Source organism: Phyllobates terribilis, unplaced genomic scaffold (assembly GCF_046119375.1).
Source record: "Phyllobates terribilis strain yellow unplaced genomic scaffold, ASM4611937v1 Scaffold_1__5_contigs__length_1240528914, whole genome shotgun sequence".
Taxonomy (NCBI): Eukaryota; Metazoa; Chordata; class Amphibia; order Anura; family Dendrobatidae; genus Phyllobates; species Phyllobates terribilis.
In genome coordinates this window covers 906,626,586-906,650,063 of record NW_027362761.1, presented here as the reverse complement: position 1 = coordinate 906,650,063, position 23,478 = coordinate 906,626,586, and the positions used below count along the sequence as shown (strand labels likewise).

The following is a 23,478-nucleotide window of genomic DNA, read 5'->3' as shown; positions in this document are numbered from 1 at the left end:
TGCATATACTCCTGAATGTCAAAGAGTGATCAGCTTAACAGCAATTACTGTACTTGCAAAGTCAATATTTGCCCAGAAAATGAACTTTAACCCCCAAAACACATTTCAACATCATTGCAGTCCTGCCTTAAAAGGAGCAGCTAACATCGTTTTAGTGATTGATCCATTAACACAGGTGTGGGTGTTGATGAGGACAGGGCTGGCGATCAATCAGTCATGATTAAGTAAGAATGACATCACTGGACACTTTAAAAGGAGACAGGTTCTTGGTATTATTGTTTCTCTTCAGTTAACCATGGTTATCTCTAAAGAAACATGTGCAGCCATCATTGCACTGCACAAAAATGGGCTAACAGGGAAGAGTATCGCAGCTACAAAGATTGCACCTCAGTCAACAATCTATCGCATCATCAAGAACTTCAAGGAGAGAGCTTCCATTGTTGTCAAAAAGGCTCCAGGGCGCCCAAGAAAGACCAGCAAGCACCAGGATCGTATCTTAAAACTGTTTCAGCTGCGGGATCGGACTACCAGCAGTGCCGAGCTTGCTCAGGAATGGCAGCAGGCTGGTGTGAGTGCTTCTGCACGCACTGTGAGGCGGAGACTCTTTGAGAAAGGGCTGGTTTCAAGGAGGGCAGCAAAGAAGCCACTTCTCTCCAGAAAAAACATCAGGGACCGACTGATATTCTGCAAAAGGTACAGGGAGTGGACTGCTGAGGACTGGGGCAAAGTCATTTTCTCTGATGTCCCAAACAATCGAAAAGGGGATTCATCTGGAAAACAGCTTATTCGGAGAAGAAGAGGTGAGCGCTACCACCAGTCTTGTCTCATGCCAACTGTAAAGCATCCTGAAACCATTCATGTGTGGGGTTGCTTCTCAGCCAAGGGAATCGGCTCACTCACAGTCTTGCCTAAAAACACAGCCATGAATAAAGAATGGTACCAGAATGTCCTCCAAGAGCAACTTCTCCCAACCGTCCAAGAGCAGTTTGGCGCCCAACAATGCCTTTTCCAGCATGATGGAGCACCTTGCCATAAAGCAAAGGTGATAACTAAATGGCTCATGGAACAAAACATAGAGATTTTGGGTCCACGACCTGGAAGCTCCCCAGATCTTAATCCCATTGAGAACTTGTGGTCAATCATCAATAGACAGGTGGACAAACAAAAACCAACAAATTCTGGCAAAATGCAAGAATGGACTGCTATCAGTCAGGATTTGGTCCAAAAGTTGATTGAGAGCATGCCAGGGAGAATTACAGAGGTCTTGAAGAAGAAGGGGCAACACTGCAAATATTGACTTGCTGCATTAACTCATTCTGTCAATATAACCTATTGGTACAAATAATATGATTGCAATTATATTTCTGTATGTGATATAAACATCAGACAAACACTAATAAAAACCAGAGGCCAGCAGATCATGTGAAAATATAATTTTGGTGTCCTTCTCAATACTTTTGGCCATGACTGTACAAGCAATCTGCTCCTCACCTGTATGCAGTAGCAGCAATCAGACAACTGCTGCTTCTAGTCTCCTATGGAGACTATTGAAGCAAGCAGAAAGTGTAAAAAAAAATGTTTTAAAAAATATATAAAAGTTTAAATCACCCCCCTTTCGCCCCATTCAAAATAAAATAATAAAAAAAAAACCACATACACCTATTTGGTATCGCCAAATTCAGAATCGCCCGATCTATCAAAATAAAATAATTAATCCGATCGGTAAACGGCGTAACGAGAATGAGAAAAAAATTCTAAACGCCAGAATTAGGTTTTTTTGGTCGCCGCAACATTGCAATAAAATGCAATAACGGGCGATCAAAACATCTACCCCTAAATGATATCAATAAAAACGTCAGTTCGACCCGCAAAAAATAAGCCTTCAACCGGCCACAGATCCCGAAAAATGGAGGTGCTATGGGTCTCGGAAAAATGGAGGTGCTATGGGTCTCGGAAAATGGCGCCATTTTTGTTTTAGCAAACTTTGGATATTTTTTTCACCACTTAAATAAAAAATAACCTATACATGTTTGGTGTCTACGAACTTGTAATGACCTGGAGAATAATAATGGCAGGCCAGTTTTAGCAGTCAGTGAACATGGTAGAAAAAGAACCCAAAAAACAACTGTGGAATTGCATTTTACAACTCGTCCCGCAAAAAATAAGCCCTCACTTGGCCATATTGAATGAAAAATAAAAAAAAGTTCTGGCTCTGGGAAGAAGGGGAGCAAAAAATGAAAACGCTAAAACAGAAAAACCCAAAGTCGTTAAGGGGTTAAATAAAACTTCTCTGTTTTTGATACTTCCTGGTATAAAACTTTATTGACACAGTCATGTGCAGAGTACTTGTGTTTATAGTGCATTTCTATTGCATAAATGCACTATAAACAGCACGGTGGCTCAGTGGTTAGCACTGCAGCTCTGAAGTCCTGGGTTCAAATCCCACCGAGGACAACATCAGTGAGTTTGTATGTTCTCCCCGTATTTGGTGGGTTTCCTCTGGGTTCTCCCGTTTCTTCCCACATTCTAAAGACATACTGACAGGGAATGTAGATTGTGGGGACAGTGATGATAATGTCTGTAAGAGGGAGTTTCTCATTATAGTTTCTTTATACCTCTGGTTTTGGCTAAAAAAATAAATGCAAATACTAGACCTAAACTGCAACGAATGAACAATGCCTCATTCTTCAAATAACATTAAATGTGCCTTTGCCTAAGGCTATGTGCCCACGTTGCAGAAATGAAGCAGAAAATCTCTGCTTCATTTCTGCAAGTCCTCTCCCGGAAAAACGCATGCAGAATTCCGCACGTGTTTATCGCTTGTTTTCCACATGCGGAATTTCCTTGCTTTTTTTAATGCATTGCACAAGGCTATTCCGCTTGCGGAAACGCAAAATTAATTGACATGCTGCGGATTTTTCCCCGCATCATAAACGCAGTGGAACAATCCGCAGCATGGGCATTAAACTTGCGGAATCCCCTTGGGGACCATGGGGGGCGGATTACCTAGCGTTTCACAAGCGTTTACGCTGGGGAAAATCCGCAGCATATACGCTTGAAAAATGCTACGTGGGCACGCAGCCTTAAACCTACACAGGCGTGTGACTAATTTTTTATGTTCCTTCACCTTGGTCGTCCATTCAGTAGTGGCGGGTTACACAGATGCCATGGCCAGTGCACTGGATATATTGAATCAACAGATGCAGTCCTAAATTACAGGAGAGCACGGATAAATTTCAATTCCCCACAGCTGCAATATCTGAGAAAGGGACGCTGAGCATACCAGGGTCCGATCAGTCACCTGTTACCTTGGGTCGTTCTAAAGAGCTGAGCACTGAATTTGTGCGTAGTTCTGCTGTAGGTGTCCTAATACATTGGTCCACATAGTGTACATGGGGAACACCAAATACTGAGGATTGGTGCAAAGCAAATGTAACGTTATATACTGCATGTGTGTGTCACACTTTGTAATCTTGAGTTTAAAGCACTATTCCCGTCATGTGCGTATGTACAGCTCATAGTACATCCTACTTGACATGTCATATTTGCCACAGGATATGCCATAAGTGTATGGTACATGTGGCTCTTAAAACCTGTATCTACATCAATATTGCGACCCTGATTCCACAGCTGCTAGTGCGCTGCTTTCTCCACTATGTGGTCACATTCACAAGATAGATGCAAGTCCTGTTGGTAAGAACCACATCTGCTGTAAGTTTACGCAATAGCCTGTGGATCTACCATAAATGTACAAGATAGGAATACCCCCTTTAAAGGGAATCTGTCACCACTTTGGAGATATCAGACCTCTACTATGGCCATACAGGGTATAGAAAAGTAAATCTATACATACCTGCATGGCCCATAGTAGAGGTCTGATTGCAGAGAAAAGCGCTTTAATCAGTTCTTGCAGGCGCCGGGAAGTGACAGTGACTCCCCGGCGCCTGCGCAATAGAACCCTGCAGCGCAGTGCACAGAGATGGGGCTAGGATGAAGCAAAGCACGCTGCTTGTGAGCCGCGCTATGCGCATGTAAGGGAGCACAGTGCACGTCACAGGGCCCTGTGACATGCAGGGGAGGGGGGAATATGATAATTAAGCATATAGGCGAAGATTTGGCAGAATAATAAGCACATAGGCGGGGATTGCTTGGTGTCCCCCGGAAGCCAAGCCTGTACAAAATAGAATTGATTAAAGCGCTTTTCTCTGCAATCAGACCTCTACTATGGACCATACAGGTATGTACAGATTTACTTTTCTATACCATGTATGGCCATAGTAGAGGTCTTATATCTCCAAAGTGGCGACAGATTTTAAAGGGAATCTATAACCTGGTTTTGCTACCTCATCTGAGAGCAATTTAACATAGGATCAGTGACCCTGATGCCAATGATGTATCACTTAGCTTACTGGGTGTAGCAGATGTGACAATCAAAGTTCTTAGATTTAGCAATGAAGCAGAGCTGAGAAAGCTAACCCTGCCCACACCAGGCTCTTTATGTACATAGTCTATTTACAGTGAGCTGCTTATCACAGGAGGGGACTTGAGTCGGACTAGCATGCATGTCCACATCAAACCTGGCAATGACCATGTCCTAGTGATAAAACATTCATTATAAGTAAACAACAGCTTGATAAGTGACACATCCCTGAATTCTGTGTTTATTCGGTCTCCCATGACAGCACCACAGGAGAGAGAGGATCCGCCCATCAAGGACAGGAAACCTACAGGTTAAAAAGGGCAGCCCTCTCTTTCCACCTCAGTTTAGGTTTCCTGTCCATGATGGGAGACCTCGCAGGCTTACCTGCAGAAGATGGACTCCTGTCCCAGAGAGGGCCACAGCAGGTGGTTGGAGCCGGTCCGTCCCGGTCCTCTGGAGACGCCACGGTAGGGCTCAGTGGGGCGCCTCCGTGAGCGTTGCGGCGGGCGCGACATCGCCTCACGGGGAGGTAGATGTCCGCCAGGTGTGGGGCCGCTAGCGGGCTTCCTCCCCCCGCTACAAATTGCAGGAGATCCAGGTCGCGCCGGCGGGGCACGTGACAGGCGCGACCTAGTGACGTGACTTCCGGTGCGCCGGGCAGGAAGTCCCTGTGACGTCACCGGAAGGGGCCGGAGCTCGTTTGAATTTTGCGCGCGAGCAGCTGAACGCCGGGGGATTAAGGACCTGGCGGCGAGTAGCCCACCTGGATCCCACCTGGACCTGGGGAGGAAGACCAAGGAGCAGGTAACGCCCTCCTGGGTAAAAAAAAAAAGAGGAAACACATACCCACACATGGTACCGGTATGGCCAGTATATAAAGTGTCTGGTAACATACAGAGGTGCCCATTCTTACACTGTAAGTTATGGAAGATTCACAAGAGCGGTCACCTAGGCAACAACATCTGCTGCAGGAGCAGCCCTCTGGGGAGCCCTCACAACTAGTGGCGCAGCGCCATTCCCGGCTAGGGTCTGGTCGTTCAGCTAGAAGAGCTACCACTAAGAGCAGGAAGGACGGTCCGGTGCGGCGCGATTCCTCGCCATGCATGCTGGATTCTTCTGCTTCTACGGTACCGAAGGTTCTGTGGGGTGAGTGGAATCTTCGTGAAAGTTCTACTAAGTTTCCTCCTTCTTTCTATCTATGACTTTCTTTTAGAGCAAAAAATGTTCCTCGAAATCCAAGCACAGAGAATGTGCCTTATGCAGCTGTCCACTCCCTGATTCATATAGCAAAAGGTTATGTCAGCTTTGTATCAGCAAAATGATATCGGAGGAGACCCCAGATTTTTCCCTAGGCCTAAGAACTTTAATAAGGGAAGAAATAGGCAAAGCATTGCAGGGTTCAGAGTCTGGGCATATTCCTCAAGAAACCCAGCCGGGTTCAGACTCTGAGCTATCGGTCGCTTCCTCCTCCGGCTTCTCTTCCTCTGACAGTGAGCCAGATAGACAGTGCTTTCCCCTGAAGGAGGTCGATGCCCTAGTAAAAGCCGTCCGATCTACAATGGGGATAGTGGACACGAGGGCAGAGAAGTCAGGTGAGGATGTTATGTTTGGTGGTCTGGGGCTAAAGAAAAGAAGGGTCTTTCCGGTAAATTCAAGTGCGAAAGACCTCATTGATAAGGAGTGGAGAAAGCCTGACAAGAAGGGTAGTGTTCCTCCATCCTTTAAAAGGAAATATCCATTTGAGGATGCTATGTGTTCCTCCTGGTTAAAAGCACCCAAGCTGGATGTTGCTGTTACCAAAGCAGCGAGAAGAACTTCCCTCCCTTTCGATGATATGGGTGCATTGAGAGACCCCCTAGACAGACGGGCTGATACTTTCCTGAAAGGGGCATGGGAGACAGCTGCGGGAGCACTGAGACCGACAGTAGCAGCTACCTGCACGTCCAGAGCCCTGATGGTGTGGCTTGAACAGCTAGACAGTCAGTTGAAGGATGGGACTTCTAGGAAAGACATTATTTCTTCCCTTCCACTGCTTCAGGGGGCTGCAGCTTTTCTTGCTGATGCATCTGTGGACTCGGTAAGGTTGGCAGCAAAGTCAGCAGCACTGTCAAATGCGGCTCGGCGAGCCTTGTGGATTAAATCCTGGCTAGGGGATTTACAGACTAAATCCAGACTGTGCACAATCCCGTGCGAAGGAGAATACCTCTTTGGTCAGACCATGGATGACTTATTGGTGAAAGCTGGGGACCCTAAGAGGGGGTTTCCATCAGTACCTCTACCCTCCTTTTAAGAGATCGTTCCGGAAGAGGAAATTTTTCCGGAAGAGATATTTCCGGGAGCAAGACAAGTCTGACGAAAGGGGTCGAAAAGGTAGAGGTCTACTCTTTGGTCCGTCTCCAAAAATTGAGCAGAAGCCAGGGGATACACAATCAGCCCAGGTGGGAGGGAGATTGTCATTTTTTGTCCCAGCTTGGGAACAGATTTCTCATAGTAATTGGATTTTAAGCCTGATTAAGTATGGTCTTAAATTTCAATTTAAAGCATTGCCTCACAAAAGATTCATGGTTGTTCCCTCCAGTTCTTCCCCAGAACGCCAGGCTGCCCTCGTTTCGGAAGTACAAACCCTAATAAGAAAGCACGTCCTGATTGAGGTTCCGGAGGCTGAAAAGGGTCTTGGTTTCTACTCCCCGCTCTTCTTGGTTCCGAAACCGGATGGAAGTTTCAGGACAATCATAAATCTGAAATCCCTGAATAATTTCCTTAAAATACACACCTTTAAAATGGAGTCTTTAAAATCCGTAATAAAGTTACTTTTTCCCCACTGCTATATGGTAGTGCTCGATCTCAAAGATGCGTATTACCATATCCCAATTCATAGTGACTATCAGAAATACTTGAGGCTGGCCATTGAAATTGACGGGGTGGTTAAACACTTCCAATACACTGCACTCCCCTTCGGTTTAGCTATAGCCCCGCGAGTTTTTACTAAAGTAATGGCGGAAGTTATGGCCCATGTAAGAGAAAGGGACATTCTAATTATCCCTTACCTGGATGATCTCCTGATAGTGGGGAACTTGTTGGTTCAGTGCGAGACCCACCTGCAGGAGACCATGTCGGTCTTAAAGAGTTTGGGGTGGTTTCTAAATTTAGAAAAGTCTAGACTTTCTCCACTCAAGGTACAACAATATCTGGGGGTCATATTAGATTCCAGGAAACAGCTATGTTGTCTTCCAGAAGAAAAAATTGATAGAATCCGGGGGTTGGTAGCACAATGTATACGTAAACCTTCTATGTCACTCCGTAAGGCCATGTCATTATTGGGAACCTTCACCTCCACTTTTCCTGCGGTTCGTTGGTCACAATTACATTCAAGAGCTTTTTAGTGGGCTGTGCTGTACAATAATGCAGCTTTAGAGGGGCTTCTAGACCGTGAGATTACACTAGGTCCTCGTGCCATATGGTCCCTTCGTTGGTGGTTACGACAAGACAATCTTGCTAAAGGGGTTCCCTGGGAATGTAGTCCAACTGCAGTCTTGTCCACTGATGCAAGTGCTGCAGGTTGGGGAGCTCACTTTGAAGGGAAATTAGTGCAGGGAACCTGGTCAAGCAGTGAGCGACAGTTGTCATCAAATATTAAGGAGCTTCTGGCGGTGCAGCATGCTTTCAACGAGTTCCTTATATATTTACAGGGCCAGCATGTCCGTATACTCTCGGATAATCAAGTCACGGTAGCTTACATAAACCACCAAGGGGGAACCCGCTCAAGAAACTTGATGAGGGTAGCGAACGCACTTCTGCTGAAAGCCGAAGATCATTGTCCCTCTCTTTCGGCTACTCCTCTAAAAGGGTAGGAAAACATCACAGCGGATTTCCTCAGCCGTACTTCCGTAAAAGAGGGAGAGTGGTCCCTAGATAAGCAGATATTCTCCAGAATCGTAGAAATGTGGGGCCTTCCGACTGTGGACTTATTTGCAACAAGAGCCAATCGGAAAGTGGAAAATTTTTGTTCCTTAGACCCCAGAGAAGAACCCCTGGCAGTGGACGCCTTCATGGTTCCCTGGAGATTTCCTCTGGCATATGCCTTCCCTCCCATGATCCTGCTCCCAGCGGTGTTAAGAAAGATCAGGGCAGACCGGGCCAGAGTGATACTCATATGCCCCTTTTGGCCCAAAAGACTGTGGTTCCCTTGTCTCCGGAAGATGTCCATATCAGATCCCTGGGTTCTTCCGGAGATTCCGGATCTCCTCACTCAGGGGCCACTTTCCCATCCTCCAACCCCGAGTCTACATTTGACGGCGTGGAATTTGAGAGGGTGTTATTGACCAACAAAGGATTCCCCACAAATGTAGTGAATACTCTCCTGGCTAGCAGAAAACCTGTTACCACCCGTATTTATGCCAGGACCTGGAGGAAGTTTCTGTCCTTTGCAGAAGTTAAGGTGGAGGAGGGGCCCCCTATTGGGAAAATTCTGGAATTTCTGCAGCGGGGCTTAGAATGGGGTCTCACTACTAGTACCTTGAAAGTACAGGTGTCGGCGTTGGGAGCTTTATTTTCTTCCAATATTGCAGATATCTATTGGATAGCCCGTTTTATAAAAGCTTCCTTTAGGTGTAGACCCATTACCAAAGCAAAGATGTCTCCCTGGGATTTGAATTTTGTCTTAGATGCCTTGACCAGTCCTCCTTTTGAGCCACTAGATTTAGTCTCCCCCCAAAATTATTTTCCTAAAGACGGTCCTGTTAGTAGCCCTAACTTCAGCCAGGAGGGTCAGTGACCTACAGGCCCTTTCAATATGCCCTCCATTTATGCAAATTCTGGATGATAGGATTATATTAAAACCTGATCCAGCCTTTCTTCCTAAAGTGGCCACTCGATTCCATAGAACCCAGGAGATAGTTCTCCCGACTTTTTGCTTCCCGCCCAAAAATCAAAAGGAGGAGAGGCTTCACACTTTAGACGTTAGGAGGTGCGTACTAAAGTACTTAGAAGTATCACGTGGCTTTAGAAAGGATAAGTCCCTATTTATATGCTATCAGGGGGCTAGAAAGGGTTGTAAGGCCTCAAAGGCTACAATCGCTAGATGGATCAAGGAGGCCATTTCCCTCGCATACTTTTCAGGGGATAAAGAGATACCGGAGGGATTGAGGGCGCATTCTACCAGAGCGGTATCAACCTCCTGGGCGGAGAAGACAGGGCTTTCCATTGAGGAAATTTGTAAGGCTGCCACTTGGTCTTCTGCCTCTACTTTCTATAGGCACTATAGATTGGATCTGGGTGGCTCTGCAGATCTCCCTTTCGGGAGAAGGGTGCTTCAAGCTGTGGTCCCTCCCTAATTTCCTTTGTCTCTGTAATTCTCTCGCGTGGTGCTGTCATGGGAGACCGAATAAAGCCTTAGTTATTTACCGGTAACGGGATTTTTCGGAGCCCATGACAGCACCTTTTATATTCCCTCCCTTCACTGGTGTTGTGCACTCCCGTAGAGTTGATTTCTTTTTGTGCACCCTTGCGGGAAATTGATGAAAAGTAATGTACTTAATGTGATTGTTTGTTATAACTAACCTTGGCGGTACTCTCATGCTCTGTTAACTAAACTGAGGCGGAAAGAGAGGGCCGCCCTTTTTAACCTGTAGGTTTCCTGTCCTTGATGGGCGGATCCTCTCTCTCCCATGGTGCTGTCATGGGCTCCGAAAAATCCCTTTACCGGTAAGTAACTAAGGCTTTCAGCCCCTATCTCCTGCTGTCTTTAGATTATATAGCAAAAACCTGCTGACAAATTCCCTCTAAAGCACCACGCCAGTGTTTTTTTTTATCATTTCACCGGTGGAGTAGTGTTTAAAATGTAAGTCCCCTGCCCCCTGTGTGATACATTCCGGCTTTTTCTTCTGTTTTCGCTGCTGCTACTGCCTGATTCCTGCAGTTTGTGACTTGCTGACTGCTGCAGTGTTTGCTTGAGCCCGCTCGAGGTCACTAATCAGTGTAAGTCTATGAGAGCTTTGTTCTGGCCTCCTTTTGGGTCTCATAGACTTGCATTGAGAACTAGTGAAGTAGCTTCTGAGTTCCTGCCAGTCACAAGCTGCACTCACAAGATGGCACTGTGGGACCAGACCGGCGCCGAAAAACGGTGTCGACACCGGAAGGTGAGTATATGACCGAGGGCAGGAGGCTTACGCTTAACGCGCCACTCCAGTGCTGAAAAAAACAAACGCTGGAGTGGTGCATTGACAATTTTGCAGAGGATGATTGACTAATTTCAGAGCATGATTTGAATATCGCAATTTTTGTCAGTAAGTTTGTGTTTTTTTATAGTATGTAATAACTTGTTTAGCCTAAGATCACATTCAGATGTCAGTGATTTTTCTTGTATGCAAAAAAATTTCAGATTTTCCTCAGTTGGTCACTCTGTTTTTACTATCAGTGTTTCATTGGGGATTTTCTTGTATGCAAAAAAAAAAAAATTAGCCAAACTTCTTCCAATTACAATGTTTAAAACGGACAGCATACAGATGGCGTCCGTGCGTGGCATTGATTTTTCACTGACCTAAAGACTTGGATGATTGATTTCCCATAGACTTGTATGGGTGATTTCCCATAGACTTGTATGGGTGATTTTGATCCATGACTAAAATGAAAGTCAGACATGTCTCCTTGATTTTTTTTCGTGGACACACAGTCGGTGAAAATGCATGGTCATATGAACAGCGCCATAGATAATAGTGGGTTTGTGTTTTATCCATGAAAACATGGAAAGAATGCATGAAAAACTGACGTGTGAATGAGGTCTTGGGTTGTGGCAGTTTGTGTACAGCGGGCCACGGCTAAGCCTCAATGTGACAGGACGGTGTGGTTAATGTGGTGTGAGTGCCCATGATTGTGGCTGGGAAGTGTCAGCAATTATAAGATCAGGGGCTGAGGCTCAGTAAGAATACACAGCATACTTACCAATATTTACAATGCAAAATCTGTCACTTAAGCCACATCCCCTGGATCTCCCAGGAACTACCCCAAACTTGCCACTTTAGGTGTGTGATTTGCATTCTAGTTCGTGGGACCATCCTGACAATATCAGGACTGCTGGCAAGTATAACATAGTAATGTGTCTGAATGTATGCCATCATAGTCAGTGCCTATCAGCAGCAGCGATAGGGGTGCCGTTCCGCTATAACTGTATATCCGACTGTAAGAATCCACCATCCAAAGAATACACCTTTACCTTATCTATTAAAAATGCTATATTTTTTGTTTGTTGTAAACAATTATTTCTATAGTGCCAACATATTGTGCAGCACTTCACCAATCAATAGGACACAACTCTTACAAACTGGCTTATAGATATAAGGGGTGCAAAAGTATCCTGGTGCCTGAAGTGAACTTGAAGGTCTCTGTCACATAAAAAGACACCAGAATTATAAATGGCCGTTCTCCAACATTACGTTTATTCACAGACCTGTCATTATATAATTATTCAAAGCTGAGAACATGTCAGACTGGATATCTCTGAGCTCTAGTCTCTTTCCTGTGTACTTGGTCCCTGGAGCATGGACAACACCTTTGATCACTGTTTCTCTCATGAGTTTGTAAGGAAGCCACACTGCATGGGGGACACTATGTGCCTATATTGGGTGAATGTAGCCCTGCACTGTAGATAAGTTTTATACACGGGCGTGACGATCGTGGTTGCAGAGGATGCGACCAGGCCCGTGCTGGAGGCGGGCCAGTTTCACCTGGATGCTTTTTCTACCTGCGGATTTTAATGCAATCCTATGAGAAAAATGCACACATAAAACTCAGTATTCGCAAGAAAAATTGACATGTTGCAGATTTCAAACACGCACCGCAGGTCAGTTTACGCAACGTGAAAAAAAAAAAACGGCATGAGATTTCTAAAAATCCCATCCACTTTCCTGGAACTGTAAGACGCTGCGTTTTTTAATGACATACACAACATCAAAGGCGCACTAAAACTCATCATGGGCACTCAGCCATGGATTCCGCTGTGGTAATGATGCTGAGTTACTGCAGATTTCACCCCATGCATTGCAAACCAAGACGTTCAAAAGGAAAAACTAAGACTATGGAATTCACATCTGCAGCGTCGCTCAACTTCAATTTCAGATTTTCTCCTTAGTATGTGGACGAGAGTTCATAATTTACTATAATGTGCATCCAATTTTTATGTTTTGAAAATGTAGACAGAAAATCTGTTGCGTATCTCACCATGTGGGCAAACTTTTAGGCCACGTGCTCACATTGAGTATTTGGTCAGTATTTTACATCAGTATTTGTACTCCAAAATCAGGAGTGGAGCAATCAGAGGAAAAGTATAATAGAAACATGTCACCACTTCTGTGTATTTATCACCCGCTCCTGATTTTGGCTTACAGATACTGAGGTAAAATACTGACCAAATACTGAGGTAGCGCTTCTCTCACTCAATATGGAAAACTTGAGTGAGAGTAATTCTAATCTTTGTAAAACTGTCTTGGTTCTGTTTTAAAATGCCATGAAATACCTGTTTATACATTTTTATTTTGTATGTTTCTATTGTTAAATGTATTGTTTTTTCTTTTATGTGTAATACAGGTGCCGGGATGCAACGCCCAGAGACACAAGGCGAGAACAGTCAGAGATGATTGTAAACAGTTTTATACAACAGGTATACTGAAACAAGGGATTAGCAACAAGGGTAATGAACAGTGGTTTGAAATATCAGAAAAATACGAAATTTCTCAAAGTAAGGCGCAGTCTCTCAATCATGGGAGACACCACGCAAGTTCTTTAACTGTGCATTTGGCCCTAGCGGGGGTCACCGGTTATTCCCGCTAGGCCGTGAGTCTCTTCCGGATAAATTCAATTAAATCACGTTGTGCTACTTTAGCCCCAACCCTTCCCCTCCCAACCTGAGTACCTAAATCCAATTATCCCCGGTACTGTGGGTGAAGAGTGGAAATGACGGCCCTGCTCACGTATGCAGCTCCTCTGCCTCTGCTGGCGTGACTTTCCTGGGGCAACCGTCTCTCAACTCCTCTCTGCTTGGCCGTTGGAGGCAGTCTCTCGAGCCTTGGATAGGGGGGGTCCAGGCCTCGTCTGTCGGTGGGCGACGTCGGGTTCCGCGAACTCACTCAGCACCGCGATCAGGTTCCTAGTCTCCTCAGCAGGCACAGCACTCGGGTCACAACTGTGAGGGATCCGGAGCTCTTTTACCGGTGCCCGGCTGGAGCACCTCTCAGGCCTCTGGATTTGGCCTGTCACGCGGGGTTTCTCAGGACGCAGGGAGCACGTCTGCTCCTTTCTGCTGCTTGGCGCCAAAGACCCCTCAGGTTTGGCGCGCTGGCCTCCTATCTCCCGGAACTCCTTCCTGGAAATCACCTGATCGGGTCCAGCGTCTGAACCTGCTCTCCCTGCAACTTCCCTTGCATATTTTGGTTCCGCTTGACTGTATCTGGCCAGTAGATGGCAGTCTCGCTCCATCCTTGAAACGTCATGTTGAACTTCTTTTACAAGCTTTCTTGCCTGTTCTACATATGTATCACACTTATTACTGTTTTAAATATGACTTTAATGTGAGTTCTCCAATCTTCCCACTCCCTTACTCCCTTATTTTTCCCAGTTCTCCCTTCTTACTAAATATTTACTCCCCCCCCCCCCCCCCTTTTTTTTTCCTTAATCTTCCTCCCTTTTCCTCCCTCTAAATATTCTTTAAAATTCAATAAAATCATTGAAACACAAATACTGAAGTAAAAAACCGACCAAATACTCAACGTGTGAACATGGCCTTAGGCCTCATTCAGCCTTGTGAGTGTCTTCAGAATTTTTGGTTAGATTTTCATCAGTCTTTGGTCAGATTTTCACAATCACTGTTACATCCATGATTTTCACTGATGAAAAAAAAAATTTTCATAGCCTCTCCTATCCATTACAATGTTAATCATGGATGATAATATGTGCTATCAGTAATTTTCACAGATCCATAGACTTGAAAGGGTAATTTTGATCGATGGCTCGGATCAAAAACAGATATGTCTCAGGGATTTTTTGTGGGCCACTCGGTCTACAAAAAAACATCATGAACATGTGAACAACCCCATAGACGATAATGGGTATATGCACTATCCATGAAAAACACGGATAGAACACGTACAAGACACATCATGTCTGAATAAGGTCTTAGGATGTACAATATTTACATGGTGTGATCAAATTTGTTTAACATCGTAACTAAAATTGGGAATCGACCATGCCATGTAAATGTTCCTCTTACCTGTAAAGCTTGTAACGAGCAGACTGTAACAAAGTGCCATTCACTCTATTGAAAAACTGTCCATTATTAACATAGTGGATGTCATGAATGGATTTCTTGTTCAAACGTAACCGCTGACAAAGAAGGCAACAATTAACTAACATTCATTAGGGGATTTTTAGTTTGGGTCTTAAAGTTAAAAACGGCTGTGGTCACGTGCCGATAGAGGAAATGTTCTCCCATGTCCTGCACAGGACTGAAAGAGAATCTGCAGGAGCTGGGATGGAGAAACTACAGGTGGCCTAATTGATCTGTATTAATAAGGTATATAAGTCTACCAACATATAAGGCTTGACCAACACAAAAATCATTCTATGCAGTTCTACGACAAGCAAGTCATAAAAAATGTTGATTTTTTGCTGCTTGCTTGCCATGGTACCTCAGTCACCTGTTATACTGCGATATGGCAGCTGCATAGAGTGATATTTGCCCCTGATGCCTGTATTGCAGCCAAAATTGCCGTGTAGCCCCAAACTAATGGAAATTTGCTTAAAAGAGGTCTCCGGTTACAGGTTTCTGAGCTCAGAGGTTTACATTCACATTTTGCAGCCTGTTTTCAAAAATCATAGCAAAACTGTTGCGCTTTTGGCAAAAAAAAAATTATAATACATCAATAGGCCCATACCTCTAGAACCATCTGGTAGAATGAAAAAAAAAGAATAACTAGAATAATTGGGAGCAGCAGGAATAAAATAAGATATAAAACGGACCACTTTTGACTTGGTGACAGGTCTTCTTTAATGTAATTATAGCTAATTTATGTCCAGATTTTATGTACTAATATAGGCATTTTTGATTGAAAGACATCTGGCTATGTACATTGTATATCTCTCATGGATTTAGCAAAAAGAAAAAGCTAACTTAACATATGATGAAAAGTAATATGTAATATTCTCAGTGCATCATTTCCAAGTATCTTCAGGCTACTTGGGACTGATACACTAGGTGAATTGTAGTCTTTATTGTTCACTTCCTTGGAGCATCTGTACTGGTCATGTTATGATCACGCCGCTTTAGGGCTTATTGCAGACACAGTACAGTTATCAGAGTCCAGGACATCATTTTATCCTTTAGTAAGAAGAATGAAAAGTCCATTCAATGATTCGAGGCACTCAAAAGTATTTGAACAATGTAGAACTTTTTATTACAAAGTGTACTGTACATGCTTAAAGAGTTATCAAAACTTTCATAAAACTGAAAAACTGTGAAAACACAAAAGCCACACGCATGTCAAAGAGAGAGGATGTGTGAATGAGACCCTAGGCCTGGTTCAAACAAACAGATGCAAAATCATCCGTTCTATGCCCAGAAAAAAATGACTATTTTTCATCTGTATTGTCATGCATATTCAATCCTAAAAGTCAATATAGACTCTTTAACAAGATTTATGGCAAGACTTAAGGGTCGATATTGACTTTTAGGATTGCTACATCCAGTAGGTGGCGCTAGAGTTCTAGTCCTCTTCCTCTCTGGAGAGGCTATTTGCCTAGGAGTATGAACTAGTATTTCATGCAATCTTCTGGTTCATTTTAGATAAGTCACTTACAATTACAAATACACTCATATTCTTCATCAATGTATGCAGAAAATGGCATGTTCTGTGTAAAGTTCATACAGAAGATTCTTTACATATTTCCTGCATTTGAAAGCTGATGGGATTCTTACTACCTTATCTACATTCATTATCTTGGCCTCCCACTTGTTTCATTCTCAAACTCCTACATTTCAGATATTTTGATGAAACTTTTTAATTGACTTATTTTGAGTATATTGTTTGCAGCCCAATTATTTTTTTTTAAACTACCTGTAACAAATATCTATTTAAAAAAAGTGGCATGTGCAAGCATAGAAAAATTACTTGCAGTATATCCCAAAAGTGAAGGGTCAAAAGTTGTAATACACCAATAGAGTAGTAAAAACAAACAAAGTATGTGAGAAGTAAAAAGTTAACTTTTACTTATAAAAACGGTGGTACACATACAGTGGGAAAAAAAGTATTTAGTCAGCCACCAATTGTGCAAGTTCTCCCACTTAAAAAGATGAGAGAGGCCTGTAATTAACATCATAGGTAGACCTCAACTATGAGAGACAAAAAGAAAACAAATCCTGAAAATCACATTGTCTGATTTAGAAAGAAAGAAATTTTTTTTCAAATTTTGGTGGAAAATTAGTATTTGGTCAATTACAAAAGTTCATCTCAATACTTTGTTATATATCCTTTGTTGGCAATGACCGAGGTCAAACGTTTTCTGTAAGTCTTCACAAGGTTGGCACACACTGTTGCTGGTATGTTGGCTCATTCCTCCATGCAGATCTCCTCTAGAGCAGCGATATTTTGAGGCTGTCGCTGGGCAACATGGACTTTCAACTCCCTCCAAAGGTTTTCTATAGAATTTAGACCTGGAGACTGGCTAGGCCACTCCAGGACGTTGAAACGCTTCTTACGAAGCCACTCCTTCTCTGCCCTGGCGGTTTGCTTGGGATCATTGTCATGCTGAAAGACCCACCCACGTTTCATCTTCAATGCCCTTGCTGATGGAAGGAGGTTTGCACTCAAAATCTCACGATACATGGCCCCATTCATTCTTTCATGTACACGGATCAGTCGTCCTGGTCCCTTGGCAGAGATACAGCCCCAAAGCATGATGTTGCCACCCCCATGCTTCACAGTAGGTATGGTGTTCTTTGGATGCAACTCAGCATTCTTTCTCCTCCAAACACGATGAGTTGTGTTTCTACCAAACACTTCTACTTTGGTTTCATCTGACCATATGACATTCTCCCAATACTCTTGTGGATCATCCAAATGCTCTCTAGCAAACTTCAGACGGGCCCTGACATATAATGGCTTAAGCAGGGGGACATGTCTGGCACTGCAAGTCCCTGGTGGCGTAGTGTGTTACTGATGGTAGCCTGTGTAACATTGGTCCCAGCTCTCTGCAGGTCATTCACTAGGTCCCCCCATGTGGTTCTGGGATTTTTGCTTACCGTTCTTGAGATCATTTTGACCCCACGGGGTGAGATATTGTGTGGACCCCCAGATCGAGGGAGATTATCAGTAATCTTGCATGTCTTCCATTTTCTAATTATTGCTCCCACGGTTGATTTCTTCACACCAAGCTGCTTGCCTATTGCAGATTCAGTCTTCCCAGCATGGTGCAGGGCTACAATTTTGTTTCTGGTGTCCTTCGACAGCTCTTTGGTCTTCACCATAGTGGAGTTTGGAGTGTGACTGTTTGAGATTGCGGACAGGTTTCTTTTATACTGATAACAAGTTCAAACAGGTGCCAGTACTACAGGTAATGAGTGGAGGACAGAGGAGCCTCTAAAAAAAGAAGTTACAGATCTGTGAGAGCCAGAAATCTTGCTTGTTTGTAATTGACCCAATACTTATTTTCCACCAAAATTTGAAAAAAATTCTTTCCAAATCAGACAATGTGATTTTCAGGATTTGTTTTCTCGTTTTGTCTCTCATGGGATGAGTGGTCCGGTCACTGGTTGTTGGTCAATTTGTGCTCTAAGTACCTTCATTGTTTTACATGTTCTCTATAGCAGTAATGCAGTTCCAATTTCATGCATTCAATTTTTGCATATTATAGCGTTTCAGAGTGCACTTTATTTTCTTAGTAATATAGAGTGGCTCTCTTAGCTTGCACCTGTTCACACTTGTCTTTTTCTGTTTGGAAGTGTTGGTCAGTTTTTTTATATCTATAGAAATACATGCTGTAACACTCAGGTGAGGTAAGCAGATGGCCAGTCCGAGGATTGCGATGCGATCCTGGAGCAAGTAATACGGCAGTGTGACTGCACCCTTAATTGGTATTCATGAACAGACCAGGCAAGTGTTTGAATTAAATGTTAATTGTAGTGGAAATAGTTTCACATATTTATTGAATATATGATGTAAAGGGCCTTTTATATGGCAGATAATCAATCAATACAATCTTTCATATGAATGATCATTCACACTTATTGCCAGGGTAAAAATGCACAGTAATCGGACAGCATTTATAATTTTTATTATTGGTTGAATCTTTCATTCTGATATAAAAACTATAGTTTGGTTATATCAGCAAATCCGATGGTGTGAAGAGGATCTGCCTGTCGCTTGTAATAAAAATGGTATATGTGCAGAGAACAAGCAATCTCTAGAATGATAATTCATGCAGAAGAAACTTGCAAATAGGACAAGTTCAAACCACCATATTTTTGGTCCCTGTGCTGTACAGGAAAAAATGGACCAATGTTATTGGGAAATGTTATGCAGCAGTGCAGACGAGCGTTTTTTTTTTTTTTCATGGACCAAATCTACATGTGTAAAAAATTTGCAGCATACACTAGTTTCTTCGTGAGTGGGTTTAAACTCACCCATTCAAGTCTGTAGAAGCGCGAAGAAAAATCGGATTCCATATGTTGCCACTGTACATTATCAAATTTATATGGACATATTGCAAGTCTTTAACATAGGAAACTGTATTTGATCTTGTAAATTTTTAAGAACTGCTGCAGTGTAAAAACAGATTGTATAAAGATGACAAATGAGAAAATAATTGTCCAAGTTTTCTGAATGAAACTCGTATGATTTTTTTATATGGTCATGTGAACTTAACTTTATTGAAGCATGTAGATAGAGCAGATCGACTTGCTATATTGAAAACCGGTGCTCGTTATGGGCGATTTATCTACAATTTAAAGAGACTTTATAAGAACTATTTTTTAAAAAAAAATTTTCTCCACTGTTTTATACATTAAATTATTAGCATAGTTCATACTTAGATTTATATGGAAAACATCCACAAATGCCGTGGGTGGAGAAGGTTGAAAGAAGGCTTAGATCCAAGTAAAGATCCATAGCAAATTATGAACTCTTTTGGAATTTCCTTATTTCTACTTTTGCTCAGATTATACATAAAGGCAAGACACACCCTTACAATAGAGGAACTCAAATGAAGTCATGAGTCACATTTTCTTCTTTGACTTCAAAATTATTTAATTGAGACTGAACTTACTTAAAAAAAAGTATGAGAAAAGTATAAAAATATAAATAATTTTAATACTTTTCTCGCAATTCCTACTACTATCACCTGCGGTAGCTATAGAGGGTACATATATAGATGCATTTGCAACAATTTAATTTAATCTTCAGGACTGGTTAAATTCTTAAAAAAGAACAAGCTCTGCCTTTATACATAGTTTTTAAAGACAAAAAACGATAAGTAAAGATTAGGGTATGTGCGCATGGGACTACAGCTGTCACCCCCCCCAAACCTGAATCCCCAATAAAGACCAAAATAGAATTTGGTAGCAAAGGGTGCTGTGTTTATTTTGGGTTAACAAATAATTTAATCAATAAATATGTATCAAAACAACTGAATCAATATCCATACCAATAACATCTAATATTAAAATATCATTAAAAAAACACTGTCCAAACACGACCTTCCACAGACATACAGTGTGACAATTACAGAGAGCTACATGGGAGGGCAGGTGGGGCAATGATCCTCAGGTGAGATCTCCAGGCACACAGCCCGGAAGCCGGAAAGCAGCAGTTTAAAAATCTGCTCTGTGCCCGCCAAAACTTGACACCTGCCAATCAGGAACCTGTTCATGAATTTTGCCTGCTCACGTGACCTTAAATGAACGATCTAGAAGGTTAATACCATTGGCATTCCCCCAAATAGGAGAATATGCCGAACAAACCAATATGAGAAAAGAGGGAGGGATAGAAAAGAACCTAACTGCTGAACAGACAGGGGGAAGGAAAAAAGAAGAGGGAGAGGAAAAGGGGAGAGCAGCGTGATCCCATGTGCCCCTTCACTAAACATTATCCAGGGGCTTAGCATGGGACCACAGCTGCCAACCCCTAACCTGAATCCCCAATAAACACGAAAAAATGAGAATTTGGAAGTAAAAGGCTGCGGTGTTTATTTTGGGTTAACAAATAATTTAATCAGTAAATATATTTAAACAACTGAAGCAAAATCCATACCAATAAAAACATATAATATTAAAATATCATTAAAAAAACACTCTCCACCCATCATTAGTTGGGCGACCTCCCACAAGCTGTAGCCGGTGAGGCCCCCCCAACAACACCGTCTTGGCAACCAACGTCTAAATGCCAATGTTACAAATGTCCAGGCCAATATTGGACAGATGAAATAAATTCATTCTGTATAAACCATCTGCAAAACCCTCCAAATCGACATGCATGTAGGATAAACCACCAACAGACTCCAGGATTGTTGTCATGCCTCTGTTCAACGGTTTGCTGATTTTATCCATGAAACAGAAATGACGGGAGGCCCATGCCAGCCATGGGAAAATTTCTGAAAAACATAAAATGCAGCTTAGAGACAACCTTCTTAGAAACCCCTTTAAAGCCTGGGGCCATCAACCCCGATTTAGTGAGGGCTCTGGTGCCCTTACTGAACTGCAGGTCACCGATACGTGGGCATGGCAACCCGGGGTCTGCAGCAGACCCCTGTGGTTGTCATGTAAAGATTACTATGAGCGCCACCTAGTGGTCGGCGCTCATAGCAAGTGAGCATTTCTGCTACACAGGCGAAGTGTAAAAAAAAGTTTTTTTAAAATATTAAAAAGATAAAAATATAAAAGTTTAAATCACCCCCCCTTTGCCCCATTCAAAATAAAATAATAAAAAAAAACCACATACACATATTTGGTATTGCCGCATTCAGAATCTCCTGATCTATCAATATAAAAAAAATAATTAATCTGATCGGTAAACGGCGTAACGAGAAAAAAATTCTAAACGCCAGAATTACGTTTTTTTGGTCACCGCAACAGTGCAATAAAATGCAATAACGGGCAATCAAAACATCGGATCTACCCCAAAATGGTATCAATAAAAGCTCGGCACGCAAAAAATAAGCCCTCACCTGGCCCCAGATCCCAAAAAATGGAGACGCTATGGGTCTCAAAAAATTGCGCCATTTTTTTTTTTTTTAGCAAACTTTGGATTTTTTTTTCACCACTTAAATAAAAAATAACCTATACATGTTTGTTATCTACGAACTCGTAATGACCTGGAGAATAAGAATAGCAGGTCAGTTTTAGCATTCAGTGAACGTGGTAAAAAAAAACAACTATGGTATTGCACTTTTTTTGCAATTTCACCGCACTTGGATTTTTTTTTTTACCATTTTCCCGTACACGATATGGTAAAACCAGTAATGTTTTTCAAAAGTACAACTTGTCCCGCAAAAAATAAGCCCCCACACGGCCATATTGACCAAAAATAAAAACGCTATGACTCTGGGAACAAGGGGAGAAAAAAACTAAATCGGAAAATCCCAAGGTCCTTAAGGGGTTAAAAAATATAATTTTCATCTGGGATAGCAAGACCGGGGTATTCAAGCGACCCACATAATTACCTCCTGCATGTATTATCAATATGTCAGCAACCAGCTTGCTTGAGGATAACACCTTCCAGTTGGCTCCATCTCATCCCTCTAACTCCCATCCAAAACCTAACTAACTCATTATTATCAAACAATATAAGACCTCTTCTATGAGCACAGAAAATGAAAGAATTAAAAAATATCCAAACTACTGTCTTCCAAGCACCTAAAAATAAAATTTAATATAAAATTAAATTAGGCTTGATATAAAACTTAAACCTATCAGAAAACTGTCTCCCCATACCTTTGATTTCAGATGTGTTGAAACCCAGACTGGCCGCTTCAGTTGCCATACCCAACAAAGACAAGCGGAAAATTGGAACCTCATCACGGGGGAAGCATCACTATGAATTAAGAAAGCTTCTGATAGTTTTTTTGGCAACATCTGAGTTAATTAGAGACACACCTGTGGATGTATTTTAATGCACACCTGAAACACACGGCTTCTTTGTGCAGCATCATGGGAAAGTCTAAAGAAATCAGCCAAGATATCAGGAAGAGAATTGTGGACTAGTCTGGCTCATCGTTGAGTACAATTTCAAGATACTTGAAGGTGCCTCGTTCATCTGTACAAACAATTATACGCAAGTACAAACAAGATGGGAATGTCCAGCCATCATACCGCTCAGGAAGGATATGGGTTCTGTGTCCCAGAGATGACCTTGCTTTGGTCCAACATGTACATATCAGCCCAAGGACAAAAGCAAAAGATCTTGTGAAGCTGATGGTGGAAACTAGTAAGATTGTGTCAATATCCACAGTGAAACGAGTACTGTATCAACATGGGCTGAAAGGCCACGCTGCCAGGAAGAAGCCATTACTCCAAAAGAAACGTAAACAATCCAGATTAATGTTTGCAAATGCACACAGGAAGAAAGACCTTAATTTTTGGAGACATGTCCTGTGGTCTGATGAATCTAAAATTGAACTTTTTGGTCATAATGACCATCGTTACATTTGGAGGAAAAAGGGAGAAGCTTGGAAGCCTAAGAACACCATCCCAACTGCGAAACACGGGGATGGCAGCATCATGTTGTGGGGTTGTTTTGCTGCAGGAAGGACTAGCGCACTTCACAAAATAGATGGCATCATGAGAAAAGAAGATTATGTAGCAATACTGAAGCAACATCTCAAGACATCAGCCAAGAAGTTAAAGCTTGAGCGGAAATGAGTCTTCCAAATGGACAATGACCCGAAGCATGCTGCCAAAATGGTAACAAAGTGGCTTCAGGATAACAATCCTATTGAAAATTTATGGGCAAAGCTGAAAAGGCAGATGCGAGCAAGGCGACCTACAAACCTGGATCAGTTACACCAATTTTGTCAGGAGGAAT

General features: G+C 42.6%; 1 long non-coding RNA gene across 2 annotated transcripts in view; it reads left to right on the top strand.

The window, feature by feature from the left end:
* The window catches only part of LOC141154780 (uncharacterized), a 26,784-nt gene extending 3,306 nt beyond the window's left edge, over window positions 1-23,478 (top strand). For both annotated transcript variants that reach the window (XR_012247474.1, XR_012247473.1), the window contains exons 2-3: window positions 13,001-13,073; window positions 22,401-23,478. This is a non-coding gene — a long non-coding RNA (uncharacterized lncRNA). The remainder of the gene's footprint in view (window positions 1-13,000; window positions 13,074-22,400) is intronic.